Genomic DNA, 16,863 nt, shown 5'->3' on the forward strand with positions numbered 1-16,863 from the left:
GTGTATGGAGTGTTTTTTTGAAAAACATACTGTTAAATGCAGATAAGTGAAATGTTTATAAACAGTAAACTTTTTCTGTAAATAGTTAATACAGTAATTAGCAATAATTTTTTTCTTTGTTTATTTCATAATTAAAATTAGTGTCAAAAATCATCTATCAGAATCCAACAAGGTAAGGAGATACATTCTTACTTACATTTTTATCATTTTAATTTATCTAAACTTGTCGTAATGACACACTGAACAGTTTTAGATTTGGTCCTGTTTTTCTAATTTGCCATGAGACTTAAATTCAGGTTTCAATTATTTTCACATTTATTCTGAAGTATTATGCTTTTTAATTAATTTTTACTTATAAAGTGGTTATTTTAGCCAAAAACAAAGGAAAAAAATTTTAGCAGTGCCAGTGATCTACCCATGTTTTATGTATGGCAGTCAGCCTGTGACAATGTGAGACCTATAATTAGATTTCACAGCGGTTATAAAAAGTCATCTGATTTTATGTGGCAGTCAACCTGCTTAATGTGTGCATTAACTTTTCCTAAAATCTCTAGATAATATGAATCTTATTAAAAACAAAAATTATAATTATAAAAATCTGAAGGTTTGTAGAGTGCAGTGTAAACACTGCAAAGCTGATACTAGTTTAACAGTAATAAACTCAAGTACCAGAGGGTTAAAAATAAAAGTATTATTAAGTTTTTGTGATACTGTCTACATTTGTACAAGCTGAAGGTATAACATGTAGTGCTTTAACAGGATGATATTTTAGTTAAAATGAGGCCAAGTGCACCATTGTTTTCATCTTACCAATTAATTTTGATTATGTAGATCATTCAATAATTAAGGAGACAAGGGTCAATAGTGGAACCCTAATAAAATAAAATAAAATTTTCTGATGTTTAAGTTGCACTCCTTAACATAAAAAATATCAGCTATTTGAAGAGAATTTCCATTTTATAATCTCTTTTATTTATTTTGAATTGTCATCTTCACATGAAACATGTACCATGGAAGAACAGTATGCTGTGATAAAGATTTTTTTGTGAAGGGTTAAAACCAGCCAAAATCAACTCATAAGTGATAAAAAAGCACGGCAAAAAGTGTAATATTATTCAAATTTTTATAAGTGGATTGGATAGTTTAAGCATGTGTCACCAATTTTCATTATATTAGAAAACCAGTGGAAGTTAAGACTGATCCTTTTCAAAATCACATTAATGATCTTATTTGCAAGAACAGATCCGTGAAATTTGTAGTGCAAGTATTAGCACTGTCCATTCCTTTTTCCATGAAAAGCTGAATTATTCCAAGATAGTTGACTTAAAATCACAAAAACACCCAAATTCCCATTTAAACAGTGGTTTTTAACAGAAGGTGTTTTTTAGATCACATAATAAATTGATGAAATTTGGGTTCATCATTTTGAGCTGTAATCCATGCATCAGAGTATTTAAAAAATTCAAAACCTCTACGTGAAGTTATTGGAAAGTCATAGTATTGGGACTAAAAAGGATTTTTATTGCGGTTATTTAGAAGAACAATGTATAATTATCAGCAAGTACAACTGTGAGATGCTAGAAAATAAAGTGAAACCTATAATAAGGAGAAAACATCCTGGTTCTCTAAAAAGACATAATTCTGCATGGTAGCACTCGCCCCTGTACAACTAAAAAAAAAATGGAAAGCCATCTGCATAAAAAAAAAAAATTGTTGAAACTTGTATACCAATCCTAATAATTTGGTTTGATATAGATGGAAAAGAGGGAAATTTTAATAAATATTCCTTGTTTAATAACTTCCAAACTATTCATCTAATTCCACAATTTTTCTGAGAAATTCAAGATATCAGCAAGGATGTAGGTCAGTCCAAGATGGTGGTATACAAGTTTCATATACTCACTACTGATTTTAATGTAGCTAAATTAATTTAGCTTATTTTAATCCAGTAAAAAAAATAAATATAGTGGAAAAATGACAACTTGTACATAGATGTTAATTTTCACACAGTTACTTGTACTATACAATGAGTTTACAGAACAATCAAATTAGTTTTAGCAGAAGGAAAGGAAAAATTTTGTTTCTTACAAATATCTCCAAAGGTTTCTAAAAAGAAAATATTAAGAAAGCTCTTTTAAAGCACATAAAAAATTATTTAATATGATTTCTGTTTGCTTGCTTTACAACTACAATTGATTGAAAGATATTTTGAAATATCTTTCTTTTTAGATCTCTTCAAATAAACCTAATTTTATGCTTTATATTCACAGTTCACTTAAAAACAAAGTCAATTACTCAAAACTTCCTCATTATAAAGTTAATACATTTGTAAAGCTTTAATTTGGTTTTTATTACACTTATGTTATTACAAAAATACAAAAATATTATAATTTTTCTTTTAGGATTGATTTCACTGATGTATAGATCCAGGAAAACAAAAAAAATAAAATTGTGTATAAACAAATTACATATTTTTTTTTTTTTTTTATAAAAAGTATTTAAAATATATACATGATAACTAATTCTTGCAAAGCGTCATAAAATAGGCTTTTATACTTTTTTTATACAAATATTTTAATGTCAAAATTTATTTTAATTTGTAAAATAAGAAACATAAATCAGTACTACACTATATTAAAACATTATTGTTCTTGAAGGTACTATTGTTTATTATAATAGTTATTATTAAAGTAAATAATCTGAATTATGTTATAGAAAATAGTATGTATGTTCGTCTATGTGATAAAAAATAACATAAATTGTCTTCATAAAAAGTATAAATATTATTAACATGTCAGGTTATAGAAGATAATCTTCATAGTAAAATTTTAGTAAATAATGGTACCGTAACATATTGTCATTGGCTAAAATGTAATATTTTTATCTCCTTCCATACTAAAGATACTAATAAGACAAAAAGTGTAATTTTCATAAATTTCTGAATGCTTCAAAAAATGTTTAAATGAACCCTGGGCCTAAACAAGTTTCAGAGTTGAAACTTGGTTTGAGTCCAAGTAGTTATCTAGTTTAAAAATACAACTTTTGCAATAACAAACAAAACCAAATTTTATAATTAAAACTTTTTAAAAAGTTAATCCAAAACATTTTGAGATATATTCTTGAATTAATGTATCACTAACAACCATAGACAAAATATAGCATACTTCTCAAGTGTTTTTAAAAAATAATCTATTTGTTAGACTTCATTATTTACTAAAAAAAAATTACACTTAAGGGATATTGTTTTATTTTTCTATTCTGTTTTCCCCAAAAATATTTGTTTTTAAAACTCAGAAATTTTTGTTTATACTTTACCATAATATTTAAATTTAATTAAAAGCCTTCATAAACTCTCTTAACTCTTAACTTTTTTTAACAAACTACTTTTAACCCCGTGTTAGGACAAATATATGATGAACAATTTACATTACTGCTAATCCTTAAATTTGTGAAAATCACTGCAGTCTGTAAAATAAATATGGTTTCAAAGACCCAGATTATAAAAATTAAATATTTTATCATTTGTTAAAAATGTGCTGGTCTAGCACTTAATATGATTTTTTTTATGAAGTGGTCTACTTCATATAGTGCAGCACTGATTGATTGGATAAGCATAATATTTCTGATAAATACTTGAAACAAATGTTATTTAAAAAAAAAATTGGTCTAGTAATTTTACATGTTTTATTTATTTTAATAACAGTTAATGAACAGTTTTTTAAAATTGAAATTTTGTATTAAAAGTTGGCTTCATTTTAATCTGAACATTTAATTTTTTTTTATGTTTGGTTCTTTTTATGTATTTGTCACACTTTTTATTTACTACTAATAATTTAATATCAGTGTACGTATTACATTCACTATCTTTTAATTTTTACCGAGCATTTCCTTCAATTAAATTTTTACATTTGAATGTCTTAATATACATTGTACACAATTTTTTTTTGTTTAATCAGTTTTACAAGTAGCTACTTTTTACTTAAAAGTATCGCTTAATTTTTATTTATATATAAATAAATAAAAATGTATTATTATAAATTGGTTTTGTGCCTCTAAAATATAAAATTTATCTTCTATAGAGTTGTTTTAACATTAGCAGTATTGCATAATTATTCACAATCAAATCAATATATATTTACTTATATTTTTTGTACCAAACATTATGGTAAATTATGTCTAAAGTATTTTGTTCAGAATATTGTAAATAAACTTAGAGTGTTGTACAAAGGTGCATGTCAATTAATTTAAACAGGAGAGTATAAGAGTATAGGAAAGAAAAATAATTTACCATACAATGTCTATTAAAGATAAACAGTTTTATTTATAATATGAAGACCAAACATTGTAACTAATTTTGTAATGATATATTTTTATTGTTTAGACTGAAGGAAACAAGGAAACAGAATTTTTTTTGCAATGTGTTAGTGACATACACTTTTTTTTACCAAACATAGATAAAATGATAATTAATTAATTTAGAAAGAAGATTTTAATATACAAATTTAATATTATGATGCTAAATATTTACTGTTAAATTTTATTATTGACAACTTTGCTTGGATAATATGACAACATTATTCATAAATTTTCATCATTCAATGGACTGATTTTCAATGGATTTGTTTCATTTGTAATGGATAATTTTGTTTAAAATCTTTTGGAGTATTTAAGTTGTAAGAAAGAATTTGAATCTAATAATCTGTCATTGGCAAGTTTCATTTCCACAAAATTTACCGTTTTAAACAATTTTCCTTTCATCTCAATTCGGTTACATAGTAGAAATGATTTGTCAGTTTCATCTCTTGTTCCAAAAAAGTAAGAGAATTGTTCTTATTTTCAAAAAATTAGGCGGTTTTAAACATTTTTTAAAAGCAGAGCCCTGTAGAAGGATATTCTCAAGTAAACTTATTGTTTCTACAGGTTTTGTTTTTAATTAAGTGATATCAGTATAAAATGTAGAGAACAAAGAATGTTTCGAAACAGAGCTTGTATCTGTTCTGTTATATATCATCATTTGCATTTACATCAACATCTTATCTGATGGAGAAGTATTTTACAATATCTTTTCTTTGTTTATTAACAACAAAAAAACATAAAAGAAAATTCTTTCTTAAATTTTGTAGACTTTTGCTTCTGGAATACTTTTTACTTATTTATCTATATAAATATTTGTCTCACAATATTTGTTTTCCAATCTTGATTGATATTCTTAGAAGTCTTTTTTGAAACAAAAAATAATTTGTTTTACTTTGTTTGAAGCTGCAATGTTTTTTTCATAAAATGCAAAAATGCATAAAAATTGCTTAAATTTTCACATAATTGCCTTGTGTGTGAGAAATTTTAAGCGAATTAATACAGTTAGTTATATATAAAAAAACTGAACTGAATTCTATGAAAAAAGTAAGTGCAAAAACAAAAATACTTTATTGCATACAGGTAAAGAAGACACTGGGGACTACTGCAACACCTTTTAGACTGCAGTAAATAATGTTAATGAAAGTTATAATTTTATTTCATTTTTACTGACATTTTTAAATCTAGATATCTCTCAATAAATGCTAAACTGATTTTCATCATTCAAATGTTATTGTTTTTAGAATTTTCTGTTTATTAAATTGATCTTTCTCATTTTTATGTAAATTCAGTTCTAACACTTCAAATTTTTAGCATGATAAGCAAAAATATTTTAATTAGATAAAAATATTATAAGTTTTATTTTTATTTCCTTATCAATTTTTAGATCATCGCCAGAGATGTCAGCCATAAGATCATATAGTTTGAATCTCTGAATTATCAATACTTGTATTTCACTATTATTATTTTATTCCATCTTCAACATATGAAATCATTTATAAAGATAGTTTTTTTATAAGTTTATTAAATTTATTTTTCTCTTTCTGCTATTTATACAATGTAATTTTTATTTAAAATATGATTGTTTCATTTTGAAAGGTTACATTAGTCTTCCAATTTCCTAAGCCTTTTTTTCAATCAGTTGTGCTGCAGACATGATGTAAGCAAGTTCATAGAGTTGCACTGCAGTCATCGCGTTGGGAGGTCATCTAGTCCAATCTCTTCTCAGCAGTAACATCAACTTACAGGACTTCTCTTGGCTGATGTATGAGTACAATAACAGGATAATTTTTTTTTATACATATAAATTAAAATAATTTCACAATAAAAAGTATTTTTAAAGTTATTTTAGAAGTGGGAGTTTTTCTTTAAAGAAACCAAAGTTAAAGGTAAATTAATCTAATGTATATTTTCTAAAGAACAATCAAACTGTTTTAAAAGGACAATATTTTTTATACAGTGAATAATAATAATAATAATGACCCAGACCATCCCAACCCTACATCCATGCAATAACAACTATGTACATGTCTGGGACAGGCAATGACATGGTACTTTCGCTTACATTGGCCAACAGGGAAATCGTTCTGTTGTGGAGTTTGGGATTGGTGGTCTAGAACTGTCTGAGCTGGTTGCAGTTGTACTTCTTGGTTTTGCTGTTAACTGTAGTGGCAAGAGGCATGACTGTGATTTGTTTTTGCCAATGCTGGGTGGAGTGTGGATGGGGAGTGCTAATCCCTCCTCTCAATTGTGGAGGCAGGTTGAGGGTGGGCTGCTGTGAGCTTGCTCGGCTGAAGTCTTTCGCCATCCAGCACGAGTCAATCAGTTTGGCCCTTGGCAGGGATTGTTCCATGGGCAAGGGTGTTGGAGCCCTTACTGCTAAATGTGAACCCTGGGATGTTGGTATTGTGGGTCAGGCAGTACCTGACTCCCCAGTCCGGGTTAAATTTGTGGGAGGTGGCTGAACGGGGAACCCAGAGAAGATCAATGATCCAGGACATGCCCAACCATCTCTCTGCCTGCACTTTGTGACATATTAACTTGCAAAAAATAGCTGATGGGTACTTCAACATCTACAACATCTGTTGCAGAGGGTTCAGTAAAAATTCTCATTTTGGAGAGCCTTTGTATTCTGAAGCGAAGTGAAGGAAAATTGAAGAGTTATCGAATATAGAGAAGCTGGATCAAACCAAATTTCAACTGAAGGGAAGTACAGTAATACTGAAATATTTGGTTATTGGAAGGTAGGAAGGAGATTATGGTAAAATCAGTCCATTTGTGATAGCTTGATGCATCTCAGAAGCTGCTGAAGGGCCGGTAAAGGATGCTCAGGAGACTGCAGTTGGACTGTTTGTAAAAACCGTGAATGTACAATCATCACACTTACTGAAAGTTAAGAAAACTGGACTGTTAGACAAAGTCTCGTTGCACGGTACATTAAATACCACAAAGGGTGTTGTTGTTTGTAGAGTCTTACTGAATTGAAAGAGCAGGGAAAGACCCTTGGGGTGTTGTTTATCGACTAGTTGGTCACAAGCTGAAAAAGGACATTCTTCTGTTGGCTCTCTCGACCTGAGATGGTGGTGTTGTAATAGAGAAAGATCATGTCCTCTGTCATCTGATGGACGATCTACTTCCAGATGATACCGAGGTCGGTGAGACCTCGTATCATCGACGAGTTCGAGCAGAGGTTGTAGGTTTTCATACTGACACTGTGTCTTCAGAAATTACTGAGGCGGAAGTCCGTCTAGTAATTTGCAGCCTGGCTAGGAATAAAGTCCCTGGATATGATGGTATTACGGTGGAGTTCCTTGTTCGCACTCTGCCTGTGATTCTTGGCCCACTGACTAGGGTGTTCAATAGGTTGTTGTTCGCTGGGCACTTCCCTGCATGTTGGAAACGTGGAGTTTTGTAGCTGCTCTTCAAGGGTGGCGACAAGGACCCTACCGTCAGTTCTTCTTACCGTCCTATGACGTTTTTGCCTGTAGTAGGTAAGGTTTTCGAGAAGGTTCTCTATCTCCGCATCAACAGTAGGTTGACTTCAAATCGCATACTGATGGACGACCAGTATGGCTTTCGACCGGGCAAGGGCACGGAGGACGCGATTCTCAGGGTTATGGATCTGGCTTCAGGAAGAAGGTGTCTGCGAGGCCATTATGTTGTACGCTGCGCCCGTCTGGGCTTATCGTCTGCAATACCAAAGTTATAGGGATATTCTATTAAGAGCCCAGCGTCTTCATCTGTTAGCTGTTGTCGGCGGTTACAGGACTGTCTCGCGAGAGGCAGTAACTGTGATCGCAGGCATCAAACCATTGGACATTTCGGCTACGGAACGTAGCCAGCGGTATACTGCAAAGAGGGGAGGCCTTCTCACATCAGGGCGTATGCGTGAGATTGAAGACTAAGGTTTTGACTCTTGGCAAGCTAGGTGGAACGATTCTTCTACTGGTCGTTACACGCATGGTATTTTTCCTAATGTTAGAGAGTTGGGAGCGATTAGCTGGGCATCCCCCAATCGGCATACAACGCAGTTTCTCTCCGGATATGATACCTTTAGGAAAAGTTTGGCTAGGTTTAGGTTGGTCGATTCCGGCTTTTGCCCGGAATGTAGGGTCGATGACACTGTGGACTATGTCCTATACGTTTGTCCCAGGTGCGAAGCTGAGCGTACCAGAGTCAGTAGGGAACTCGAGAGAGTAAATTCTTTCTTGGATCTGCGAGTCAACTGGAGGACTCTCATTGAATGGGTAATTGTTGCTGACTTCCTTCGCTTCCTCGCCCTGCGCAGGACTGCCGAAGGGATTTAGTAGGTAGTAGGAACCTGGGTAGTTGACTGGCCGAAGGTAGGCGCTTTGGCAGCGAGCCACGGTTAGATTAATAAGAGGTGACGTTTATAATTGAATTAAGCTGTCGGCGGAGTTGCGGCCGCTGCCAACGAGCACGATTCCATGCTCCGGGGGGTGCGGTCTGCGCTTTGACGAGGGCGTTTTATTGACCAAACAACACTGGCGTCGAGGCGTGGCTGCGTGCCGCTTCGTGTGGTACGTAGCGGCGTTTCATGAATGGAGGTGAATGTCACGCGGAACTCCGTGATGGAGCTGAGCGGAAGTAGGCGTTTATTTTCCTCTCCCCGGTAGACCGGAATCCGTAATCTTGTTTGCACTCATGATGAGTTTGTAGCTGGGTTCATTACGGGAACTAGGTCTAAATTTCGCTGTTGCGATCAACACTTTTAGTGGGAAGTTGTTGTGGTTAATTTGCCTCGATTCTCGAGACATTCACGTAATTGGCTCATTAAATTGGTAGAACTAGGCGCGGGGTTCGCGCTTCCGCGAAGTAGGCTCTTAGCTTAGTTCTTGAGGGCTACGAAGTAGCATTAGGTGTCCGAGTCTTCTTCGGAAGGCGATTCAGTGTGGCGGAATTACTGATGTAGATGTCCCTCGGGGAATCTGCATCAGTGGCATCTCTCCCGAGGCCGGACTGAACACTGTGGAATGTGATCAGTACGAGGGCAAGAAGATGACCTCCATTAAAGCCACTACTGGCTAGGAACGGAGGGGGTGGTGTAGCAACCGGACACATTACCATGGCGGGATCTTCTCTCCTCGGGGAAGAATCGAGATGTAACTCCAAATCTTTGACATCCAAAGCAGCACAGTGCTTTAGATGTCAGTCCACAACTTTTGATGCCACCCAAAGCTTTACTTCGGATGAATCTTTGGATAAATGAACATACATCAGTGAAATCCTACCATAATTTTCTTTGGACACTTTGGCTTGTTGAAAGTCAGGCCAAGCAATGCAGAGGGTAGAACTTCTCAGTTGCATCATGTGTTTAATCATTAACACCAAACAACTCCTTGTTCATGAAGTTTCTCTACGATTACTTCTTCTGTTTCTCATCAGTTCAACAAGTTCCTGCACACAACTACACCCTTTGAGGTATTCAGCATACCATGGGGTTCAACCTCAATGTCCAAGACTCTTAACTAATTGGCTCTAAATTATGATGGTTGTACATTGTTGATGGTTAACAAACAGTTCAATAGCAGTCTTTCTATCCTCCTTGACCAGACCTCATGCAGCTTTTGTGATGCTTCAAGTTGTCATGAATGGACCAATCTTGCTAAAATCCCCTACTTTCATTTGAAAACTAAATATTTTAGTATTGGTGCATTGTTTTGTGGTCAAAACTTGGTTCAATCTGTCTTTTACTTCATTGATGAACTTGACACTCTTTCTTCACTTCGCTTGTGAAGACAAGAGCTCTCATGGACAAGGGTTTTTAAGTGGACTCTGCCACAGAATGTGGGGAAGTAAAAATTCCCATCATCAAAAGACGCCTATCAAGATGTCACAAGGTATAGACAGAGAAGCAGTTTAGAGTAGAACAGGATCATTGATCCTGTCTGGATTCCACCAGTCAGGCATCTCAGATTTAACCAGGGTCAGGAAGTTAGGTACTGTCTCATCTGCAATACCAACATCCCAGGGCTCGCAGGTAACAGTAAGGGCTCCAATACTCTTATCCATGGGACAAACCCTGCCAAAGGCTGAAGTGACTGACTCACATTGAGCAAAGCTAGACTTTGGCTGAACAGGCTCACATTAGCTCACGCATTTCACCCAATGTTGGCAAAAACAAATCATGGTCATGCCTCTCAGCCCCACTGCAAACAGTGAAACTAAGAAGCACAACTACAACCAGTTTGGACAGTTTGGGACCACTACTTTACATAGAAGGGGAGCTCCTGGGCAATACCTTTACCTTGCTGGCTGACATAAGTGAAAGTAACATGCCGTTGCTTGCCCCGGACGGGTGCATAGATGTAACTAGACAGATGTGGGGTTGGTAATTTTTCAGTTGCTTTTTTTTTTTAATTTACAGTTTTGTTGCTAAGCAACATAATTAGTTTAAATTTAAATCTTAATTGATTTAGATAATTATTGAATAATTTTTTATAAATATAATAAAGTTTAGTAAAATTAAAATTTTTTATGATATTAAAAAAGAGGAACAATGTTAAAAATATTTTTTCAATGTTTTAAAAAAGAGAAAAGTAAATTATCACTTGAAGATAAAGAAAAAATATTTAAAACCCAAGAAAAGATAATTGAAAAGTTAAAAAATGAAGTGGAAAATCTTAAACAAATAAGTGAAAGCCTGCTTACTGAAAAAAAAGTTTTGCAACAGTTACACAAAAAATTAATAACTGAAGAAAATGAAAATCGTTGCTTGATGTATGATTTATATTATGAAAATAAGAGATTAAAAAAACTTTTAATGGGTATAGAATATAGATTGTCCCGAACAAAATGTAACACACTTTTAACAGAAGTTAGCTTTAAAAATAAAAGAATTATAATGTTAATAGAATTGCTAAGAGAAAATGAAAGAGCGGTGAGATTATTATTTTTATCATCAATATCATTAATTATTATTATCGAGCTGATGGTGGTGCCACCACGTTTGCATGTTTGGGAGTTTAGTTCTGAATAGTTAGTTAGATTTTTTTTTTACTACTAATTTTTCTTGTATTTTAACCATTTCTAGGTGTGATTTGATATTTTTTGTAATGTTTTAGTAAGAATTTATGTAGCAAAATCTTGTAAGTTTGACTTACTTGTGAAAATAGTAAACTTCACATAAGTTTGATTCAATCTGCTATCTGCAATATTCAAAAGATTCAAAAAGATATCTATAATATCTTTTTTTAGGTATTTTTGTATTTTAAGGTATTGAAATAGTATTAAAGATATTACTATTATAAAAAAGTATGTTAAATTCAGAGGGTAATTTTAAATTTTGTAATAGTATGCAGGAAATTTATATGGTTAAAATCAATTCAAAGTTCTTTATGCTAAATGAGGTTAGTTGATGAGGTTATATTGATAATTTAATTTGCAATTAAATATCCTAACCGGGGAATTATATAGCTATAAAATTAAAACAATAGATTTGGAAAAACTTGTAGAAAAAGACACTAAAATTCAAAAGTTGGAAAACAAAATATTGGCAATGGATAACAACTATAGTAGAAGAAAAAAGTAGAAATATTAGGTATTCAAAAACATAAAAAGGAAATTTACTGGAATCATTTAATGTAATATATAAACATTTCAAGGTACAAAAGAAATAACAAATGATGATGTTGATATGATTCATCAACCCACCGGGTTGGTCTAGTGGTTAACAACGCGTCTTCCCAAATCAGCTGATTTGGAAGTCGAGAGTTACAGCGTTCAAGTCCTAGTAAAGCCAGTTATTTTTACACGGATTTGAATACTAGATACCGGTGTTCTTTGGTGGTTGGGTTTCAATTAACCACACATCTCAGGAATGGTTGAACTGAGAATATACAAGACTACATTTCATTTACAATCATACATATCATCCTCTGAAGAATTAGTTACCGGAGGCTAAACAGGAAAAAAAAGATATGATTCATAGAATTCCTAGCTGAAATGGTGAAAATCATAATGTGATGGTAAGTTTAAAAGTCAAAATATTAGAAATAAATTGCTAGAGAAAAGAAGTATAAGATTATATAATAAAAATATTTTTAAAAATTCAGCTGTGCAGAGAAGTTAAAAAATCACGAGGCTACAAAGAAATTTAAAAAAATACATATTCAAAGAAACTTAATTCAAATAAAAAAGAAAATATCTGAATTATTAATAAATTCACTGGATATATAAGGAAAACATGGGAATCCATTAACAATTAATAAAATAGATAAATAAGCAATTCAAGAAGTTATGTTAACAAATGTTAAGTCTATGATGGAAATTTTAAAGAGATCAAATGATTTTAATAATCATTTATAGGTAGTATTAATAATCTGAATAATATTAATAAACCACAAATAAAATTTGTCTTATCAGATAGCATACAATCACAAAAGAGCACCACATCAAGTATGAATGAATGTAATGTAAATGAAAAGTTATTGACTCAAGTAATTAAAAATCTTAGTTCAACAGCTGCTCCTGAATTTGATAACATACACCGAAAACATATTAAAACGGAAATATTAAAAGATTTACATTTTTATAAAAGAGTATATTTAATATGTATTACACTGTCATTTATGAAAATTACAGTTATTAAACTAATATATAAATCAGGGATCAAGACAGATATCAAATTACCACCAATAGCAACCATTTCAGTTTTCATGAAGACATTAGAATTTTTAATGCAAAAACAATACCAAATTGTATAGAGGAAAACATCTTTCATGAATCACAGTGTAGATTCATACCAAACAGATCAACAATGCAATTCTTAGAAGCTATAACGTATAAAATAGAGCCAGATAAAAGGACATATTTTGTGTTGCTTTGTTTCTAGATTTAACAAAAACTTTTGATAAAATAAATCATGATTTATAACTATATAAATTAGAAAATATAGTACTGGTGAGAATTTCTTAGTTATTAAACAATATTTTAAGGACAGGAAATTAACAACAAAAATAGGAAATTATGTAAGTGAACATTAAGAAGGTAATACAGAGAGCTCCAAGTCAACAACTTTTTTTTAAAATACATTGAAACTTAATGGAAACATATATAGTTATGCATATACAATGATTAAATGATTACATTACACATTGGAATTAGGGAGAGGCAAATTTTTTATAAAAAGTTTTTTTTTACATAAATGGCATACAATCAGAATTGAATTATAATGTTGAAACACTTTCACAACTATTATATATACATTAATAGAAATAAAACTATTACAGTGGTATTCAGTAATTAAAAATTGAATTTTGCGACTAAACAGTAGAATCAAGATTCATTATTATACTTGTTTAACAAAAAATAACAATTGTGCATGACCGATAAAATATTCTGGCATTGTAAAATACCTAAACATATACTTAGATTCAAATATGTGTTGGTTCACACTTATAAAAAAATATTTATGCAAAAGCTTAGAATACTGGCACAAAAATGTTATAAATTAAAATTTTTTATAATATATACCCCAACAAAAAATTTGCAGTAATTTACTATTTTTGAATCTATAGTATGATATGATTTGATATTACAGTTTATGATTTTGCACAAATATGAATTTTAATCAGTGTTGCTCCTTTTTCAACAGATCAACCAATCCAGGAGAAATATTTTATCCGGTGATGAGAATGAGGTCTTGTATGCAAACTTGAAGGCCCATATTCAGGTAATTCTAGAGAATGCCAATCTGGAGTCTAACAATTTTTTATATGCATTATTATTTATGTACAGATTTTCCTTTAGAAACATTCTATAATGCTGTTGAAATATTATTTAATTATTTATTCTTACTTCCTTAATTGATAGGAAAATAATTACCACTATAAAGAATTATTAGCTTATAAAGAATAGCGTTTCAAAGCAATACAGTTATAAATACTGTTAATAAATGTTATTATTACAATAGTATTACCAATTTAGTGTCATGCTGTATTGCATTACTTTTCTAGATGAACTTACTAGCTTAACTTACTAGATGAACTTATTAGCACTTTTGAATTTGGATGATATAAAGGCATAATAAGTTTTTTAGCATAATGAAACAAAAAGGTTTTTTTAAGGATAATGAAGTTTATTAGGCTTGAACTGAATTTGTTCATTTATGTTTGCATAATTATGTTTATCAGAGTTGAGTGTTTGTGTGTCTTAATAATAGTGTGATATTTAGACAATAGGAGTACATATTTCTTTATTTTTTGTCACATTTTATGTAAATGTTATTCAGTTGTTTACTTGGTTGCAATGTATTTTGTGGATAAGTTGAAAAATATAAAAAAAGTAATTGAAATATTAAAATCATATTTACGCACAATAAATATAAATAAATCTAACTGTAATGTTTAAGAAAATGGGGTTGGAAAATTAGAAAAGAAATAATTTATTAATCAGTATAAATTCTTAGGGATCAGTTAGGATTGGAGTTTTCAGATCATGATCATTTTAGAAATAAAATATTAGTTGTAAAATATACTTCAAACAGTTTATTGAGGAGTTTTTACTTTGGAAAAATTATGAACTATTCACAGCTGTGTGAAAAATTTCCAGTGCAGTTTTTTAGTAAGTATTGAGTTAACTAGTGTGGAGACAGGAGATTTATAAAAGTTTTAGACTTTTTATTAAAAGTTGTTTGTGTATATTTGAAGAGTATTAACATTTTTTTTAATATTTAATTTACTCTGATTTTAGATAGTAGAGTGATTAGATGATGTGGACAAAAATCAGGAATCAGTAAGAATGTTACTGTGTTAATGAGAATAAAAAATGTGAATGAGTAAGTTATGTGATAATCTAAATGTCAAATATAATAATTGATGCAGCTTTATTTAGTTGGGGAGCTGACTAGTAGGTAGCTGTGTTCCTTATTTTTAAAGTGACAGATACACCATTATTATCTAAAATAGAAATTTTCAACAATTCTTTATTAAATTGGTTTTCACCTTACCCACATTCACCATATATATTATATTTTTCTATTAATATTTTTTACAACAAAGCATTAAAGTATGACCTACATAGTTTTATGTGTAAGATAAATGTCTCATTATTACGCATATAATTTTTCAGATCAGACCAGTAGATAACTTTACTATCTTTTAAAATATAATTTTTTTTGTTTCTCTCTTGGTTCACTGCTTAGTCCTTGTTCTGAACAGTAATAGGTAAAAGTAGTTCTATATCATATGTACTGTAGCAATGAAGAATGATAAATGAACAGGTAGCAAACACATGAACTATTTTCACATTGGTAGATGGATATTTAAACGAAATGATCAGTATTTTGGATGGCTACTGGCTATGATAGAAGTAGGCTGTTTAAAAGAATGAAAATATACTTCAGTTTGATTTTCAGATGCTATTCAGTGATGACCATTTTCTCAGGTTTTATTATATTTTGTTTTATTTTTTGTTATAAATTAATATATATCTAGTTGTAATATTATATAATTTGTTTATTCTTTAATATCTTGTTATCAATGAAAAATTAAACGTAGGATTATTAAATACCATTCTTTCTTACTTTGAAAATTAAATTTAATTGGTTTGTAAAACTGCATAAAAAACCAAGATCTACTATTTAAGCTACATAAAATTTATGAACAGTAATATAACAAAAGAAGAAAAATAAAGTAAATCAAATATATAATTTTTTTGCATACTAAAAACCTTGTCCTAACCTTTTCAAAATAAACCATTAACAATGAGTGCCTATAGTAACCACTGAAGAGGAAAAGGATTAGCTCATAAATGTCCTTTGGTATAGTAATTCCATAAAATTTGAATGTGATATTTTTATGTAAAAAATTCCATAAATTTTTAATAATTTTAAAAAGTTATATTTTCTTTTATGATTAATTACTGAAAATTTGTTTCAGATTTTGATGATCAAAGCATTAGAAATAATAGAGCTTTTAAATGCCCAAGGGATGGATATCATAAAGATCCAAATAGCTATTCTTCTTTCTACAGGTTGGTAAACAACATGCTTTACCAAATGGAATGTTCTGGAGGAAATATATATGTTTAAATCATCCAAATAAAAATAAATTATAAATTGTAAACTAATAGAAATATGTCAGATAAAAATAATTAGATTTATAAAAGTTGTTTGTTAGATTATTAGTTATAGTCTATATTTGAAGTATTCTAATTTAAAATGGATCAGTCTTATTTAAAGCATATATTATTTTAACTGTTTATTATAAAATATTTATAAATGCAAGCAAACAAATAAATGTACTTATTCAAAAAAAAAAAATTGTAATTATTCCTGTTGCTCAGGACTGCTCAGTCCAACATTCTTGGAACTGATTGACCTGAAAATTAGATTGTTGCTGCTACATAGCATTTTTAAAAATTTAGTAGTTCTCTTGTACTACAATAAAATTTTGAGATACAAAATCCATGGTGATCGTATCTTCCTATCCGCTTGACCAATTAAATTTAATTAACTAAATTAATTGGATGGCATTAATAACTTATTCA

This window comes from Lycorma delicatula, chromosome 1 (genome assembly GCF_047948215.1).
Source record: "Lycorma delicatula isolate Av1 chromosome 1, ASM4794821v1, whole genome shotgun sequence".
Taxonomy (NCBI): domain Eukaryota; kingdom Metazoa; phylum Arthropoda; class Insecta; order Hemiptera; family Fulgoridae; genus Lycorma; species Lycorma delicatula.